General features: G+C 42.1%; 1 long non-coding RNA gene across 1 annotated transcript; it reads left to right on the forward strand.

Annotated features, from left to right (window-relative positions):
- The first annotated feature begins 35 nt into the window (after positions 1-35).
- On the forward strand, positions 36-12311 carry LOC142487775 (uncharacterized). Its single transcript, XR_012799308.1, has 4 exons — positions 36-439; positions 8879-9033; positions 11710-11886; positions 11974-12311. It is a non-coding gene; the product is annotated as an uncharacterized LOC142487775 (long non-coding RNA).
- Positions 12312-20452: the final 8141 nt, after the last annotated feature.

Genomic DNA, 20452 nt, shown 5'->3' on the forward strand with positions numbered 1-20452 from the left:
CCGGTGCTTCCTGTAACACACCCCACCCTCCTCTGACCTGGCTTGCAGGGACTATTTTTGGACGGTGCCATTCATGCGAAATCAGTAACATACATACATTGTCATAATGTAAAACATTACCTTGTCTTAAAACAGGACACCTGGAGCTATGGGTCCTGGGGTTCCAGCCCCCCTCCCGAAGCACCCCTAGTTCCAGCCCCCCTCCCAAAGCACCCTTAGTTCCAGCCCCCCTCCCAAAGCACCCCCAGTTCCAGCCCCCCTCCCAAAGCACCCTTAGTTCCAGCCCCCCCTCCCAAAGCACCCCCAGTTCCAGCCCCACCCTCCAAAGAACCCATAGTTCCAACCCCCCCCTCCCGCCCCCCCCCATTTCTCTGGTCCCTCATGCATGTTGATGCAAGCTGAAGAGATCTCTAATCTTTCTCCCTCATATTCTAAGAAGGTGATATGTATTCATTTATTTACATTGTAGATACTGATATGGCAAAAGTGGCGAATATTACCGGGGGGGGGGGGGGGGGGGGGGTAGGAATAGTAACAAATTCTCAAATTGTTCTCTAGTATCTACTCCTTTAATTAGACAACACTCTTAACATAAAGAACATGTACAGTAGAAAGGGTCTGATTACTGCATGTATAGCTTACATTTCTAAATACAATAGCAGACCCTCTAACATTGATATCCTGACAACCAAGACCTATGCCAAACTAGGGGCACTTTACAGGAACAAATCCTCCCTAAGTCTCCTGGTCAGAAACCGTATCGCACAGCAGATGCTAATGCCAATTATTGACTATGGAGACATAGTATACGGCTCGGCACCTCAAACCCACCTTAGCAAACTTGACACCCTCTACAATTCAATTTGTCGTTTTGTTCTCCAATGCAACTACAACACACATCACTGCGATATGCTCAAAGAACTAGATTGGTCATCACTCGAGTCTAGGTGCAAAGTTCACCTTTCCTGTCTTGCCTTTAAATTCTTCATGGGCAAGCTACCCAGCTACCTGAACAAGCTCCTCAGCCCTACCACATGCAGCACTTATCAGCTGAGATCAGACTCCAAAAGACTGTTCATGGTCCCAAGGCTCAACAAAGTATCCGGACGTTCCTCCTTCTCCTACCGTGCACCCCAAAACTGGAACAACCTACCAAAGACTCTCACATCCACCACCAGTTTAAGTTCTTTCAAATCTAAGGCTGTCTCACATTTTAATCTGGTCTGTAACTGTTTCATACGCCCATAATATATATTTTCTTTAACTGTGCACGCAATGTCTTGTATATAATGTATACCCTGTTCATTTATGTAACTGTATTTGTAACCATGTATTATTTGTTTTACTCTGTGCCCAGGACATACTTGAAAACGAGAGGTAACTCTCAATGTATTACTTCCTGGTAAAATATTTTATAAATAAATAATAAAATAAATTTAGCACACAAAAATAGGTACACTTTATTTGCTACAGTATGTCAATGTGGAATAGAGGGGCTTCCAGGCAAGTGACCCCACTGAAAAACGCTCAATAACGGGCATTTTACTATTTGCAAAGATCATATTATCAATAAAATATGTGTATTTGTGGATTAATTTTTATATACTTATACACACACACACACGTATTCATGGAGCGTTACCTTTAACAAAAGGTGGACGTATGTTTTTTTTCAACCTCATCTACTATGTAACTGTAACCTTTCCTTCTTTAAATTAAACACAAGAATGTGAGTTAACTTTAAACCATTTTGGCAGGAAGAGGAGTCTTGAGAGCACGGACGACCCTGCCCACCAAAATGACTGGTGTTGTCATTGGGCAGTTGACCTGGTTCAGGTTTAAGGTAAGGGAGCTGAGCGGCCCGAAACTTGCCAACATTTAAAAAAGCATTTTGGGAAGATATGAAATGTTTAGCAAAGTGCCACAGTAAGGACGTAGCACAGCATGGTAAAAACATAGAGAGACATTTTATCTTAGCTATAGTAGTTTGAGAGCGTTGCGGTTCAACAAAGCCACACAATTGTAAAGAATCGTCGTCAGTTCTTAAAAAAAAAAGCTGTGTGTGCTGTGCACACGCATAGTAAGTGAAACTTCTTTGTGTGTTGTCAGCAACATATAAAGTAACAATAATATTATTACTGCTTAGAGCATGAGTAAATTTGATTGGCAGGGTCATGTTTATTGGCAGCAGTACCAGCATCATGGTTGTTGAGCGGGTGGGGGAGCTCACAGGGGGGGGGGAGGAATAGGCACATCATTCAGGGGCGGTGTTCGGGGGAGGAATAGGCACATCATTCAGGGGCGGTGTTCGGTACATCACTGGGGTGTGCGTGCGTGTCAGAGTGCGTGTGTGCGTCAGAGTGCGTATGTGCGTCAGTGTGCGTGCGTGCATGCGTGTGTCAGAGTGTGTGTGCGTGCGTCGGTGAACGTGCGTCAGAGTGAGTGCGCGTGCATCAGTGTGCGTGCGTGCATCAGAGTGAGTGCGCATGCGTCAGTATGTGTGTGTATGTGTTAGTGTGTGTGTGTATGTGTCAGTAAGTGTGTTTGTGTGTGTATGTGTCAGTCAATGTGTGTATGTGTGTGTCAGTCAATGTGTGTATGTCAGTGTGTGTGTGTGTCTTGTCAGTGTATGTGTGTCTCTATGTGTACACACCGTATGTCTCTCTGTCTGTGTCCTGCCCCCTCTCCCCTGACTCCCCCCACCCCCGGCGGAGCTGCGGACCCGGGTGGGCTCAGTCTGAGTCTTCTGAGCAGACCTCCACCCCCCCCTGGCGGCGCGCTCAAACTCCCTCCCCCCCCGCGGCGCACTTAAACTCCCCCCCGCGCGGCGCGCTCAAACCCCCCCCCCCCCGGCGGCGCGTTCAAACTCCCCCCGCGGCAGGCTCAAACTCCCCCTGGCGGCGGGCTCAAACTCCCCCCGACGGCGCGCTCAAACACCCCCCACCGGCGGCGCGCTCAAACACCCCCCCCCCGGCGGCGCGCTGAAACGCCCCCACTCCCAGTTACCGGAGCAGGAGGCGACAGGGCACAGTGTGGGGGGAATGGTGGCGCCGGACAGAGCTTGGCGGCAGCTGAGCAGCGCCCCTTGCTGCCTGTCGTGAGCCCAGCGGCGCATGCGCAGGCCGCAGCCAATCATTGCTCAGCCGGTGGAGTGGGCGGAAGAGAAGATGGCATGACGCGGCGGCATGGCAGCGGCCAGGGAACGGCGGCCGTTAGGAGCGGCCGTGTGGGGGGAGCGGCAGCAGTTAGGAGCGGTGCATGTGATTTTTGGACCGGGCAGAACACAGCCCGGACTCAACTGCCAGCACCGACATCACATCTGTTTCATTTTCTGTCTCCACAATCCATTTTTGTCCCATTACGAATGAGGTGCCACTAAAGAAGTTTCACTTCAAAATTGGAAACCATGTACAGGATGCGAAAAAAACTAAAATCTGGATAGCCTCCCAGTTATGTCAGGCAGATTCGCAGTTTCATCCCCCAACAACTCTTTTTAATTGTAATATTTCTCTTTATTTGCGGATTCAGTTGTTATTCGCTTATTAAAGAAACTTCAAAAAAGAAACAATGAATAAAAGTTAAACTTTGTCATTCATGTTTTTTTTTAATTACTTGGTGTACCGAGATAAATATAAATACACATTATATACACAAAAAGAATATACCCTGTACACACACACAAGTGAGTATCATGCGTGCAGTATTGATATATATATATATATATATATATATATATATATACACACACACACACACACAATCTCTCTCCCTCTCTCTCTCCAATTAGTTTGCTGCAAATTACATCTGAATGTAAGAATCTCACGAACAAGAGCAGAGACTTTCAACTAGAGCTGAACATTTCTTTAGCTTGGGAACAGCATGGGAACATTTTAAAAACAGTTATGAACAATTTATGAAGATTGTAGTTGAAAGCGCAAAAAAAACCTAGAGGAATCGCTAACAAAAAACAGGTTAAGAAAATATCTAAGAAACAAAAAATTATCGAGTGGACTACCGCTTGCTATGAAAAGAAGTTGGGGAACTCACCAGATATGAAGGTTAAAAAAGTCTTTAATGAAAACTACATAAAATGACAAAACTCCTCCCACATGTTTCACGCCCACTATGGCGTTGTTTCCTTGAAAAAGCACCATAGTGGGCGTGAAACATGTGGGAGGAGGAGTTTTGTCATTTTATGTAGTTTTCATTAAAGACTTTTTAACCTTCATATCTGGTGAGTTCCCCGACTTCTTTTCATAGCAAGCTATAGTCCACTCGATCATTTTTTGTTTCTGTTGCTGCCAGGATCGGAGGACACCACCGATTTCACCATTGTTGTGGGAGGAATGGATTAGTGGTGACACCTTGGGAGCGTGCGGCTCTACACCACTTCATTTGGAAGGAGACGGGGGTAAGATGAAGCTTCTCGGGGTCACACAGCCTGGTGGGAATCCAACCTCTCTGTAAGTACCCCGCTTCTTATACCTTGCTTAAACCCTTGGTTTTTCTCCCCTCTCCCTGCATCTATACTTATATGTACCGGACATTGCTATTATCAATTTAAAAGACTGTTATTTGATTTCACTTACCTTTTTCCTTTTGGAGCTGATATTCGGGTTTTTGTTCTGTGAGAAAATATCTAATGAACGAAAGCATTGCTGAGGAGACCAGACAACAAGAAATGAAGCAATCCCAAGATACAAGAATTGTATATGCAGTGCTGTGCAAGACCATCCGCAAACATATCACTGAAGATGTAAGAATATGTAACTGTGATATGCTGAGGAAGACTATCGAAGATAAGAAATGTTTAAAGAGGATAAAGCAAGAACATATCATTGGGAAGAATCAAATCATTGGACTGAAACAAGACGATGGATCAACAATAAAACACTGTACACCTATCATAAAGAGAGTTGAGGACTTCTACACTCAATTGTACTAGAACACTGATGACACAGGACATAATCCAGCAAGAGGAAGAGAAGAACAAAAACACCAGGGATGTACAGTACCATGCACCATGTACCAGAAGAAGTTGCAAAGGCAATAAAATCCATGGAGAATGAGAAGGCTCCCGGAAATTGAAATCTTGAAAGAAGCTTGGGAAGAAATACAGATAAATCCTTGCAAAACTCTTTGCATACTGCCTGAAAAACAGGAAAATGCCACAACAATGGAGACATGCAATAGTTATCCTCATCCACAAGAAGGAGGCAAAGAAAACCTCAAGAACTACGGACCAATCAGTCCACTTCCAATCACATACAAGATTTTTACAAAGATACTCGCTAATCAGCTGTAACAGATGCTGGACTTTGCCCAGCCTAGGAACAGGTGGGATTTCGCAATGGATATAGCATAATGGACCACATACAAGTCGTACAATAAGTAATTTCCCAAAGTGATCAATAAGATCTACCACTTAGCTTAAGATTCATGGATTCTGTCTACACCACAATAGTTTTAAATGCATTACGAAGACGGTGTTGAAGAAGCGTACATAGATATTATAAAGTACATTTACAAGAATGCACCATCAACATTACAGGATTACATGATGATACAAGCAAGGGAGTGTGACAGGGAGACACCATGTCACCAAAGATTGTCACAGCAACACTTGAAGTATTGTTCATGACTGAATTGGGAGGAAAAATGTATCAAAATCAATGGTGAATAATTGAGTCACCTATGTTTTGCAGATGACATTGTTATTTTTCCCACAAGTCCAGAAGACCTCCAGCAACAAATCAGAGAACTCCCTGAAGCAAGTAGGAAAGTTGGCATCTAATTGAATCTCAGCAAGACCAAAGTATGTTCAACAAATGTGTCAACTCTGCAAACATCGAAATAAATGGAACTAGAGGAAGTTGAAGACTACTTTATGTCTACCTTGGCTGGCAACTAACAATGGCTGGGAACCTTTTGGATGAATTTAATAGGAGAATGAAGATGGGATGGAGCACATTTGGAAGAAGAGACAATCTTTCAAGGGAACCTTTCATTGTGCCTCAAGAGGAAAGAGTTCGACCAGTGTATTTTGCCTGTGCTCAATATGGATGTGAAATCTGGACCCTAAATGTAAAGATAATTCAGCAGCTTCATACAACTCAAAGAAATATGGAGAGATGTATGCTGGGTATTACCTCCAGGGACAGGAAAAAGAATAGTCTCGACAACAAACCAAGAGCCTCATGCAGTAAGCGTTGATAAGGATTTTTTCGGCATTTTATAGCCAAAATTGGGTTTGAGATTCAGTAAGCGCCGATAAGTGCTTGATTTCGGCAGTTTTCGTAGCCGATAATTTTGTTATGGCCAGTCGGCTGCCGATAAGCCTGTTTTCGCCACTGATCGCCACTTTTTTAAATCGGCTGGATTCACGTACCAAAATCAGCTTATCGGAGCTGATCGGCACTACGAAATTGAGATGTTATGGCCAATTTCTCCCGCCAACTAAAGTTGGCAGGTTGGAGGGGGGAACGATCGCTAAGGCTGGCGGAACGGCACTTAGAAAAAAAAACTCTTCTGTACATCAATGGAGTCAATGGAGCGGGGACGTATAACAGTATAGTACTGTTTACGTTTCATTGCTCACAATACAAACGTGATTTGCATTACAGTGTGGGGGGCATTCCCTGCATTGTGTCACAGCTGACGTGTATTATTTGCATAACATTGTACTTTTACATGTTTTCATCATTTGCGTGTCACATTACTCATCATGTGATGATGTGTCAAGGGAAAATCCTATACTCAACTCTTAAAGGAGAACCTCACATCATATCACACATTTTACTGAACTGAGCGACAATTATTTACATGATGTTACACATGTCACACATGTCACACATACACCGTATATTCATGTTCCTTTACATTACACAATGCTTGTAATGTGTGACGCATCTTTAAACGTTCATGTATATCTGTCTTCTCATGTTTACATCTAGTTTGGGTCCTCCCTATTTTCATGACGTCACTTATTGGACACTCAATCACATTGCATGTTTACATTGTAACCGTTGCATGACAAGCACTTCAACCTAACTTCTACACACATGTACAGTAATTAATCATTGTGACACCTTGCAAACTCATTCTATAGCAACTATCCTCATTACAGAAATGCATGCAAACCATTTTATCAACATACCCATGTAACAAGAGATTTTTAACAATAAATGGTTAGTTGGTTGTAAGTGTCCTTTACATTGGGAGAAGGAGTGGCTCAGTCAGTAAAGACACACACTGGCACTGAGAGTTTGAAGCAGGGGAGTGTGGTTCAATTCCCGGTGTCGGCTCCTTGTGACCTTGTGACCTTGTGACCTTGGGCAAGTCACTTTATCTCCCTGTGCCTCAGGTGGCAAAAAATAAATTGTAAGCTCCACGGGCCAGGGACCTGAGCCTGAAAAATGTGTCTGTAAAGCGCTGCGTACAACTAGCAGCGCTATACATGAACATGCTCATATTATTATTATTATTATTGTTACATAGTTTCGACAGACATACGTTCCATTACACAATAGAATACACAAATGTGTTAGCAGAGTGGGAATGGTTGTTATATATAAAACACACCATGCCATAAAATGTTAGTAGTAATTAAAGAACACTCAAGAAAAATTCATGAGGCACTCTTTTGCAACATCATTATGTTAATTAAGTGCTTATGCAATATAGGCATAAAGGTATCACATTTTTAATTGTTTGTTAATAAGCGCTGCAAGCAATATAAAATTAGTTCCATATGTAGTATAGTAGTCGGTGGCTCCTCCTCACAATCATCTCATATAAAGGTAGACTCTTCTGAAATCATACATTGATCCGATTGTATCTTCCCCGACATCTCTGAAATACAGCAAACACATGATGGTCAAAGATGGCACCTTACTATATATGTATCCGTGACAACGCGTTACACAGCTCTATATGATTGTGTAGATACACACGTCAGTCACTTATATGTTAGAACTACAAGTGTACATCATTATGTAATCGTTCATTAAATTAGTAGCAGGCATAACTATGTATATGAAGTTAACGTTGCCTGTATACTGAAAAATGTGCGCGCACATCTTAGTGTGCGCACGCACTTCACGCTTGGGTCGATTAACTGTTAGCGCATGCGCAAAACAATGCGTACGTTGTGCGTTCAATACATGTTGAAAATACCATTAACCATAAAATATTTATTTCAAATACAATGAAGGCGAAACTACATTCGTTCTAAACGAGTACATCTGTATTCTTTTTAAACAGACGTGTGTGGACAGAAAGCACGGCCGATAACACAATGCGCAAATGCAATACGTGTGACGTCATGTTAAGCCAGCGTGAAGCGCACGCAAACACTCCTCCCACTCAATTAACATTCGGCTAACGCCCAGTGTACGCCCACAAACACTGAGCCGCACGCATGACACAGTGCAGTTACCGTAACTATAACAAAACAACACAGCCAATAGGCTTTGATGCGCGCACGTTGCTTGGGGGCGGGACTTACATCCGTAATCCTTTTTAAGGACGCCTTGGCCCATGACAAGGGTCCCACGTCATACGTGGTGGACCCGGTTTTTTATTTTGTAGATGTTGCATGATAACAAAACAGGTATGTGTTAGAGTTATGGTAACAGGTTGCTAATATGTTTAAAGGGATAGGAAAGTACGTATATTTATTCCGTCAGCAATGTGTACTACTCTTTCAGGTTCTACTATATTGTAATAGGAAACAATTTGTTTGTGATCGCTACATGTTATGCAGTCTGCAATGTTACGCTGTATCCACGCATTTAAAGTGAAAATGGTGGTTACAAAAAAAAAAAAATTTAAACGCTGAGTCAACGCATAACGATTGTTATATTTACCATTCTTGTAGAATTAAAACTTCGTCTGCCTGCAACTGGTCGCTCCAGAAAACCAAGGCATTTGCATCCACGCTTGACCCAAACGCTGAATCCTGTATGACACACATCTCCTCCATGAAGCGCTCATAGGAATCGCCACAGCTTTCTTCAAACAATTGGTCCGGAGGTAGGTTCATTTCTTCGGGTACCCATTCCAATGCATTTTCAGCTGAAAGGCTTGGTACATAATCATAGTAGTTATGTTCTTGTACAATGTGGGTTTCAGGAATGGAGGGTGCAGATATTGCAGCAGGTATCGATTCACACGGAACAGTAGTAGCGGATCCATTGCTATTGGCATTAGGAATAAATATGCCATTTAGCACAATATGTGTGCCCTCTTCCACGGTGAAATGTTTTTCCTTAGCAATCTTCCAAAAACCATACCTGTCTTGTAGCTTATCCTGCACACGTTCAAAACAGTCATTAGTTGATAAAGTGAATCTTACTGATGATTTAAAATTTCGCGCATGCCCAGGTTCTTGGTAATAAGAATACTTGGCTCTAATCAAATCATAGATTTGTCCCGTGTTGGCTTTGTGTCCCGAAGCGGACAAAATCGCTTCTGCTATCATGAATTTGTAGCCTCTGTGCGGATGCATATTTTTTAATAATTCATCAGCCATTGCAGATTAACAGAAAAGATGTCTGCAGTTCTCTGTTCTTTGCTCATAAGAATGAAACGGTTCAAATGATAACTATTTGCTGTCTTTCCTTTTCAAGGTCATAAAAAGTTTCAACTTGTACTCCTTGTTTGAAGCACCAATTGGATGTGTAGAAATAATTAGTTTCACATTTGTGGTTTGTGATAGCCATTTTTCTGACCAACATGTAGCAAATGTTATCTACTTTCTCAAAACATTGGTAGACTTTTAATTAAGAAACATTGTGGGTTGAGGAAAAATAACATTGACCACTGTCTGAAAATAGTGCTTACACAGCCATATAATGAAATACACACACACCTGCAAAAGTAAATGTTTTTTTTCCTCATAAATTTCTGTGTGTATTTGAAAGTCTGGTTAACTCCCTTTCTGCATCAATATAAGTACGTGTGTATATGTAGATATATATATATCTCTCTCATAAATATATATATATATATACAGTATATATATATATATATATAATGTGTATATGTATATTGTAGTATATGTATATGGATATGTATATTGTAGTATATATATATGTATATATATATATATATATAGTTATATATATTACAATATGTCTGTAAAACCAAACTTTACATGTCTGTGTGTGTATATTACAACTTTTAAGGGCTTATATGTAAAGAGGGATTTTTATATTGGTGTGATTTATTTAAAGGTTAACATAATAGAGGCTTAAACTTTTATGGCCTATTGCATTGACCTGTCTGGTAAATGTGATTTACCATCAAAAAAGTTTTTTTTTTAATTTAGAAGGACTGTAGTGTTAAAACCAATAATATATATATAATGCAGGAGTACACACAACATATTGATGGCAGTAAGTAGGCCTTGTATGAAACCTATTTAAATGGTGATAAACATGAGTGAATTAAGTAATAAAGATTTGTTTTAGGCCAATACTGTTATAGGCTCACAGTTAGTATAGTTCACAAACATTAGGCCTGTATTAGTAAAATACTGTGTTTTCACAAGGAACCATGAAGTGTATGTTTTTTGTAAATACATCTATACCAGTTTAGATAGTCCAAAATATATATATATATATATATATATATATATATACATACATACATACTGTGTGTGTGTGTGTGTGTGTGTGTGTGTGTGTACATATATCCATACATACTACATATATATTAGTATACATTCACAGATGTTCTTGAAACAAGAACACATAAATGATTAAAGGACAACATTACAATGGCCAAGCAAGGCGAAGGTAAGTAATATTTTACACATAATCCTGCTGTACACGGACAAGAAAGATGTTTGCAGTTAAATAGATGTGTGTTTTTAATTGCATGTGAATAATACGCACATGCAATGATTACATCAAGTAACACACCCAAATACAATGTTTTGCAGGTAAGTCAATGGCAGCTTCTCTAAACATAGCAACTGGCTCCTGGTGGACCATTACTGAACACACGATTAATACATCAATATTAATAACACTATTCATTAATTAGGACTGTTAACATTTCCAAAACTTCACGTGTACAAGAACATACTTGAAAGTTTGGAAACAACACAGTCTTCAGCATACATACAATATTAATTACATAATCTGAAGTCAACAAAACAAGGCCAAAGACATATTTAGTGAATTATAACATTTTTTTTTTTTTTTTCCTTTTGAGAGCGAGTAACAGGCCTGCTTGTTGTCTCTTGGATTTTCCTTTTTCGTTTTGCAACAACTTTAGCCACAACAGAGCCACTTTGAGTGGCCTCTGGCACTTCACGGGCAGGGCTTGTGGCCAGTGACTCACCTACAGGGCTTTTGGCCAGTGACTGTTCACCGACAGGGCTTTTGGGCAGTGACTCACCTACAGGGCTTTTGGCCAGTGACTGTTCACTGACAGGGCTTGTGGGCAGTGACTCACCAACAGGGCTTGTGGCCAGTGACTCACCGACAGGGCTTTTGGGCAGTGACTGTTCACCGACAGGGCTTGTGGGCAGTGACTCACCGACAGGGCTTTTGGGCAGTGACTGTTCACCGACAGGGCTTGTGGGTAGTGACACATGTGAGCAAGTTGGTACACCGTGCACAACACATGGTTGGTCCGTTTCATCTTTCCTGGTCAGTAGTAACTGCTTGTGCTGTTTTGTTTTTGTCGCCTCCTTTGTAGGTGTCAGCTCCTGATTTTCTACAGATGGCAGCGGTAGGATGTCGTCAGGAACCTGCACAGAAATGTCTGCTACTTGACCGGTAACATTCGGACCTGGGGAATGAAGATCAGATGCATGTGGTGAAAAATTACCAGCATGTAAAGATCCTGCCTGTGAGGTGTTGAAGTTGAAATTGGGTACAGTAGTCATTCTCAAGTAATTAGCTTGTGTTTGCTGCACAACCATTGCTTCTAATGAAGTGTTTATTTTTTGCATCTGTTTAGGCACTTCAATGAAGACTCTGTGGAGATGTGCCAATTGAGTTATCGTTTGTTCCTGCAGTGAAATCATCCTTTGGAGCACTGTCATCAGATCAGAATGGTGACGATTTTCAGCTTCCACAATTTTTCCCTCTGAAGCTACTATTGCATCGTATGTGTTACTTGATGGACGAATTGGCTGTGTAACTCTTTCAATGGGAACCTCGTCATGGTCACTTGATTGTATTTCTGTGTCTATGGCGGTGGCATCATCATCATCATCATCATCATCATGTGCTATAAAGAAATGTACACATTATGAAATGGCATGTTAATCTCTGCTGTTTTACTATGTAATTCTACTGTGTGATAAGTAACACCTAACATGTTTCCATACGTTTAATAACGTCACATTAAAAACTACCTTGACTTACGAATACTGTTTGGACTCAGTATGAAATAAGAATGAATGAAAAGTTGCTCAAAACTCTGAACTCCTACATGATACTTAACTTCACAAACACAATACATGTTGTGTTTAAAAACTTCATTTTCACTGACACTAAGTAATCCTATTTAAAGAACATGTGCAAAACAAATAATGAACATGACAACATAACATTTAGAAGTGAACATATTATATGTCCACCACCTCATACACTTACCTTCCAGGTGTGTTGAGCTGCATGACCCAGGTGAAGACACTTGTTCCGCCTCAGGTGACACATGTCCTCCAGGGGCAACTATATAACAATAAAATAAGTTGTAAATTTACATGTGTAAATATTGAACATACAGTTATTGTATGTTCTGTATTTATGACTAACTAACAGCATCATTTCCTTAAGCGAAAATGTGTGTGTGAAAGTGAACATAAATAGTTGTACTAACAATGTACATGGCTGTGTACTTAGAACTTTTGAGTTCAGTAACATACAACATACTATGTTTCTGCAGTAATGCGTTAGGATAAAATGATTAAATTTGTACATACAAATCATATATTGTGTAGTCATATCAGTATAATAATGTACATAACTATCATGAGATGAACATTCACAATGGTTATCATGAAGGTGGTCATATTGCAAAAATAATCTTTTTTGTTAGAGGATATGTGTGGTACATTAATAGAAGCTGTGGCACGGCTGAATGTGGCTGCCACTGACCAGCACAACACATGCAGTGTGTGATAATGTGGTGTTGATATCAGTTAAACTATAGATGTGAGTGAACGAATGTGTGACGTACGGTTTCATAACTAATGACTTTTTGGGGGATTTAGTACCTAGACTTAACCTTTCACATGAGTGTGATTACCTTCAGTTTTGCTATTCAGGTTGTAAGAACGGTATTCCCTCCCCCAAAAACCCTAATCAGCCAGACCTTTCAATTACTTCAAGCAGGTGAAAATGGTGTCAACAAAGTTCACCGTAAGATGACCCTGTAATTTGTGTGTGTGCTGAACCCCACCCCCTCTGTTGACGTGTATGCTGTGATGACATATTCATTGCAGCTGCTTTAACACAATGGTAGAGGAGCTAAATAGTCGTGTGAAGTGTTCAAGTTATGAACACAATGACATAACATATGCTACGTGTGCCTCATTATGCTGTCTGTATATGACATAAAGCAAAAATGGACCTTTTAATAAACAACTAGACATTTGTTAGTGCAATTGATGTTTGTAGGCCATTGCATGCAATATATTCGATGCATGATTATAATAGCCAGTAATGTCGTGTTTGTATGAGTGAAATAAATAATATACACATTAATATTATACATATTTATGTTCTGTAACAGTAGCTAGTAATAATTTGTCATTAGCATGTGTTACACATGTGTGCTACCCTGTTGTTCCCCATCTTCGCCCACCATAAATTGCTTCCACTGCAGCAAAGCATTGTGGGAATTCACATGCAAATGACCACGCAATGCAACGTGGTATATTAGTTACTGCTTTTAGTAGGACTACAACATATATGTCTAATTTGACACACATATACATATACATATATATATATATATATATATATATATATATATATATATATATATATAAATATATATATGTATATATATATATGCAAATATAACTGTATGCTCATCTGCATGTCTTAGCCAGGTCTGCAACCCCGCCTTTCCCCATTATCACCCAGCATACAGCACTTCCACTGCAGCAAGGGATTCTGGGAAATGACATGCAAATGAGCACACAGTGTCACTTGTTGCCTCAATAACCATTTTTAATATGGTTCCTATATATAGAAACACACATATACATATATAGATGTAGGTATGTTTATATTGGGAAGACACTATAAAAAACAGCGTAAATGTTTAAAATAACTGTAATCAACGACACGCCTAGTACAGTACCATTTCTCACCTGGTGGAAATTGTGAGGGATAAATTCCGATGTCCCTGTCACCGGGCAAACCTTCGACAACGACGGGAAGTAATTTTCCCCGAAGCAGCTCCTCCAATGGAGTTAATATCAGACGCTGTGCTGGCGGCCCACCTCCAGTGCCAGTAGCATGCACGCGTTAGTCTTGTATTTTCTTCTTTAATTTGGTCCTAATATCGTCAAATCTCTTGCGACAATTCCGCTTGTCCCTGACACGATTCCCACACGCATTGACACCAATGACTATTGTGTCCCACATTTCTTTTTTGCTTGATGAACTTGTCCGCGCTTGAAAAACATAGAAAATATATGAGGTTAATTAATAATAATACAAGCACCAGTTTCCTACACTGCTAGCTGTTCCAAGAGAAAGAAAACATGCGGTTTTAGGTGTAATATGTGAAGCACATGAGCATTCACTACTAAACCTATACATGTAAGCAAGGTTGCATTAATATTGTATGCAGTTATCGCAAATTGTACGCCTGAGTTTTGTTGTCCTTGTAACGCATGATAAAAAGCTGTGTTTCCACACTAATTAACATAGAAAGATATTCTGTACCCATATTTGCATATTAACAAAACTCACATGACCTAGGATCACATGTATTTGAATAATAAATGGAAAAGTACACTTACATAGTAAATGTCCATAGAGACTGTCATGGTGCTCCAGAATCCCAGTGACAAGAGCTCTATTTTCCTGGTCATTGAAGCGAGGATTACGTGGCTTCTCCACACGTTTCTTCCGACCAGGTTTAGGCTCAGAGCTTGGCTGGTGCTGACTGGACTCTCCTTCTTCCAATGGAAGAGACTCCAAAAGCTGGCCACCAGCAAGCACGCCACCACCAGACACCCCATCAGCAACTGAGCCACCAGCAGCACTCCCACTCCCAGCAACAGCACTCCCACTCCCAGCAACAGCACTCCCAGCAACAGCACTCCCACTCTCACCAACAGCACTCGCACTCCTAGCAACAGCACTCCCAGCAACAGCACTCCCACTCCCACCAACAGCACTCGCACTCCCAGCAACAGCACTCGCACTCCCAGCAACATCACTCCCCTGAACAGTACGTTCACTCCGACGCGTACTCGCACGAGTAGCACTACCACTCCCACCAGCATCACTCTTCCCACGCTTTGCGGGCATACTTACAGCACTCACAAAAAAACAGAAAAGAAATGTACAGCCAATCACACGAAACACTTCCACATAGAAAACAAGACAAAGATGTAAACAAAACAACAAAGGACAAAGCTCTCACAATACACAACAAGTCTCTCAGTCAATATGCAAATATTAAATCGCCCAGCTCTGTGCGTCTCTCTCTCTCTCACTCCCAACAACACAGAGAATGATTAACAGTACATGTTGCCTTTAAATATGGCGCGCTATCCAATACATGCTTGCTTCGCCTGATTCAGCAAGATTTTTGATTGGCCAACCTAACAGCACCCCGCCACGCACGCCGATACACCTGTGTGTGATCGGCAAATCATCGTGAGAGTGGGCGGATTTGTTTTCGGCTTGATTTTGAATGTATTCGGCACTTACTGCATACGGAGAGGGAAAATCGCCAATAACATGACTAATCGGTAAGCTTGCCGATTTCACATATTCGTCGCTTACTGCATGAGGCCCCAAATTCTATGCTATCTTCACAAGAGTGAAGAAATTAATATGACAGTGGGCCAGATATATCGCAAAAAGAAATGACCATTGTTGGACAAAGAGGGTGTTACGTTTGCGTACTGTTCAGGAGACAGACCCGCTAGGCAGAGGTGGGGAATGTAGACCGACACCTACCTGAGATCTTGATCCTAAAAGAGTATGAATTGTGATTCTCTGGTCAGGGCAGGGTGCGGCAGTTTAGTCAAGGCCACGGTTCCAAGGTTGGGGCAAGAGAGAGGCAGAGTAGTAGAGGTCATGGTTGAAAGGTCTGGACAGAAGAGAGGCAGAGAAGTCCAAAGGCAGGCAGTGATCAAAGACAAACAGAACTGCAGACAGGAATCATAGTGCAGAGAAGAGCCACCAAATTAATAAAGGGGATGGACATTCTAACTTATGAGGAGAGGCTAGCTAAATTAGATTTATTTACATTATAAAAGAGGCGTCTAAGAGGGGATATGATAACTATATACAAATATATTCAGGGACAATACAAGGAGCTTTCAAAAGAACTATTCATCCCACGGTCAGTACAAAGGACTCGGGGCCATCCCTTAAGGTTGGAGGAAAGGAAATTTCACCAGCAACAAAGGAAAGGGTTCTTTACAGTAAGGGCAGTTAAAATGTGGAATTCATTACCCATGGAGACTGTGATGGCAGATACAATAGATTTGTTCAAAAAAAGGTTGGACATCTTTTTAGATTGGAAAGGTATACAGGGATATACCAAATAAGTATACATGGGAAGGATGTTGATGCAGGGATTAATCCGATTGCCAATTCTTGGAGTCAGGAAGGAATTCATTTTTCCCCTTAATGGGGATTTTTGTTTGCCTTCCTCTGGATCAATAAGTATAGATATAGGATAAAGTATCTGTTGTCTAAATTTAGCATAGGTTGAACTTGATGGACGGAAGTCTTTTTTCAACCTCATCTACTATGTAACTATGTAACGATGTAACTATAGCAGGAGCCAAAGTACCTAGTGCTTTGCACAGGCAAGGACTGAACAGGAATGAATGTCATTTAAAGGGCACGGTCAGGTTCAATCAATTGCCATTTCAAGTTGAAGCTGGCTTCCTGAATAAGCGACAATCTTGGTACAGGCAGTGGGGTCAGGAGACATCCATGTTGGAAACACGAATCCCCACAGTATCCCCCCTTTTTGGTCAGAGTCTGAATGCCTAGGGGCAGACTTGGCAATAAAGGAACGGTGGATAGACCTGACCAGGGCAGGAGTATGCACATTGCAAACCTTGACCTATCTCCGCTCCTCAGGCCCATCACCCAGTCAACCAGATACTGGAGGGATCCTCTAGAGATACGGGAGTCCATGATCATCTGGACGACATACTCCAGTAGTCCGTAGATGGAAATGGGTGTGGGAGGAGATATAACCTTGGAAAAATGGTTCTGTGTAACTGGCCTTAGGAGAGAGACGTGGAAAGTGGAGGGTATTTTTGTAAAGGGGAGGGAAGTTCTAATTGGAAGGCCACTTCATTCACCTTTTGGGAGATCTTTTAATGACCGATAAAGGGGGGTCCCAATTTCGCAGAGGGGTGGCGTAGATGGATATTATGCGCGAGAGCCAAATTTCTTTCCCGACCTGGTATTCGGGTGCGGGCCTTCTGCATTTATCTGCAGTTCTCTGTTTCTCCGTCGACATGTGAAGAGTCCCCTTCCAGAGGTCCTGCAGATCATCGGCCCTGGAGATACCTACTGCAGAGGGGTCGTAGGGAAGGGTAGTTGGGTTATACCCTAGTGCCGTGAAGAAGGGAGAGCACTTCAGGGATTCTTGGAACAGGGAGTTCCTGGCCAATTCATCCAGAGGCAGGGGGTCCACCTAATCATCCTGCTGCTGGAAGACATAGCACTGAAGGAACTGCTCTAGCGTTTGATTGGTCCTCTTCATCTGGCTGTTGGACTGCGGATGGTAGATGGAAGAAAAATAGAGGTCAACCCCAAACATCGACAGAAAGCCTTCCAGAATCTCGCAATGAATTGAGAACCCCTGTCGAAGACAATCTGCATAGGTAAGCCATGAAGGGGGGGAATAGATCCCTTATGCAAATATGCGCCAGCTCAGGAGCAGAAGGAAGCTTTTTTTGGCAGGACGAAATGTATCTGATTGGAGAAGTTGTCAACTATGACTCAGTAATGCTCTGAGTGGTGGGGGGGGGGGGGAAGCTCCACAATGAAATCCATAGACTGGTGTGTCCGTGAGAGTCAGATTTTCTTCAATATAAACCTGAATGGTTATAGTCTCTTGTTCAGACAATTGGTAAGTCCGCCCATAGGGAGGAACCATCCTGGGGAGCAGCAGATCGATCGGACAGTCTAAAGAATGATGAGGAGCTAGCTCCTCTGCCTGCCATTTACTGAAGATGCCATGAAAGGTCAGGTATGTGTAAGGAAGACTCGAACATGCTTCTCTTCAGAGCAATGAAGATTCCCCAATAAGTGCAGAATGAGCAGACACCTGGACTTACAGGATGGGGCACATTTCGTAACCTGGTTGTGAGCCCGGAGCCATGGGAATCCCAGGATAATATCAATGACTGGGACCTGAATTATATCCAGCTGCAGAAACTCGTGGTGAAGCATCCCGAAGATAGCTGTGAGCAGCGAGGTCTCCTGTGAGATAATGTCAGCACCCAGCAGCTTGCCATCAAGGATCATAATGGAGAGAGGAAAAGACTTCCTCAAGGGGAATCCTAGCTTGAATGGCAAAGGCCTGGTCCACGAACAAATCTGCAGCCCCCGAGTCCACGAAAATGAGTATTGACACGGAGTACCCTGCCAGGAGAGGCGAACGTGTAACATCCGACGGTAAGTAGATGGAGGACAGAAATGTTATGTGTCCAGAGAAGTTCCTCCAACCCTCGCTGGGCATTGGTATTTCTTGGCTTCTTCAGATGAAATCGAGTTATAGACCCCTTTTCTTCGCAGTAAAGACACAGGCATTTCACCTCCTTCGAGAGTCACATACCCCCAATTTTAGGGGTTCTGCTGTATCAGTAGTTGGTACAGGAAGGAGAGTCAGAGGACAAAATTCCAAAAGAACCAGCATGCTTCGGTGATCACGCCCAGTTCCTGTTTACTCTCCAGCATGCAGATATCCAATGAGATGCAGAGGGCGATCAGCACTTCTAGGTCTGTCGGGATGTCTCTGCAGGTAAGTTCATCCTTAAGCCTTTCGGAAAGGCCTTGTTGGAAGGTGGATTTAAGGGCTCCCTCATTCCAGGGGTCCATTGCGTGGCCTGTGCAGCTTGTTATATTTGCATTTGTTGCTAGGTACTGTCCAGGAGACAGACTGCTAGGCAGAGGTGAGGAGTATAGACCGACCCATACTTGGGATCTGGATCATATACAGGGTCGGTTTTAGAATGTTGTCACCCATAGGCCACCAAAGGCACTTACCTTTTTGCTGATATGGCCCCTGCTCCTGCTCTTGCAGCGTCCCAACGTCACATGGTGATGCGTTTTCATTACAATGGGACACCATGTTACGTCAAGTAATGTCAAAGCATCACCACGTAACGTCGCTGCATCATTTGACCCTGCAACGCACAGAAGAGGTGGATGACGCTGCAGGAAGAGGTAAGAGACCTTTACAGAGGCTCCACGCTCTCGCCCGGAAATCAGTTTAATTGTTGTGAGGAAGAGAGCAGGGCCTTTGTAACTGTAGCACTGGCCTCCTGAAATTTTCCGCCCCCTAGACCTAGTAGGCCTGGCCTAAATACGGGCCTGATCATTGACGAGTACAAATAGTGGAGTCTGATTTCGGGGTCAGGGCAAAGTCACGGTTCCAAGGTTGAGGCAGGAGAGAGGCAAAGTAGTCGAGGTCACGGTTCAAAGGCCTGTGCAGGAGAGAGGCAGAGTAGACAAAAGGCATAAAAGAATCACAGCAGGAGCCAATGTAACTAGTACTTTGTATAGGCAAGGACTGAGCAGGTACAATCAATTGCCCTTTCAAGCTGAGACTGACTTCCTGAATAGGCGACCCTCTTGGTACAGGCAGTGAGGTCAGGAGGCATCCATGTTGGAAACACGAATCCTCACAGATGATACTCAGCTCGGTTTCAAGGGTAATTAAAAGACATAAGCAATGACCAAAAGTAAGATGGGAGGATGAAATCAGAAAATTTGTTGGAGCAACATGGAGAAGAGAGGCTTGCAATTATAGCACTGGGAAAATCACTGGGGAAGGCTTCATTCAGCAGTGGTTTGACAAGGACAGATGATGATGGTTTATATATATATATATATATATATATATATATATATATATATATATATATATATATATATATATATATATATATATATATATATATATATATGTATATTATATATATATATATATATATTGTGACAGAAACCAGGGGATGGTAATAAATTCCATATATAGGGCTCCCAGG

The sequence above is a fragment of the Ascaphus truei genome, chromosome 2 (assembly GCF_040206685.1).
Source record: "Ascaphus truei isolate aAscTru1 chromosome 2, aAscTru1.hap1, whole genome shotgun sequence".
Lineage (NCBI taxonomy): Eukaryota > Metazoa > Chordata > Amphibia > Anura > Ascaphidae > Ascaphus > Ascaphus truei.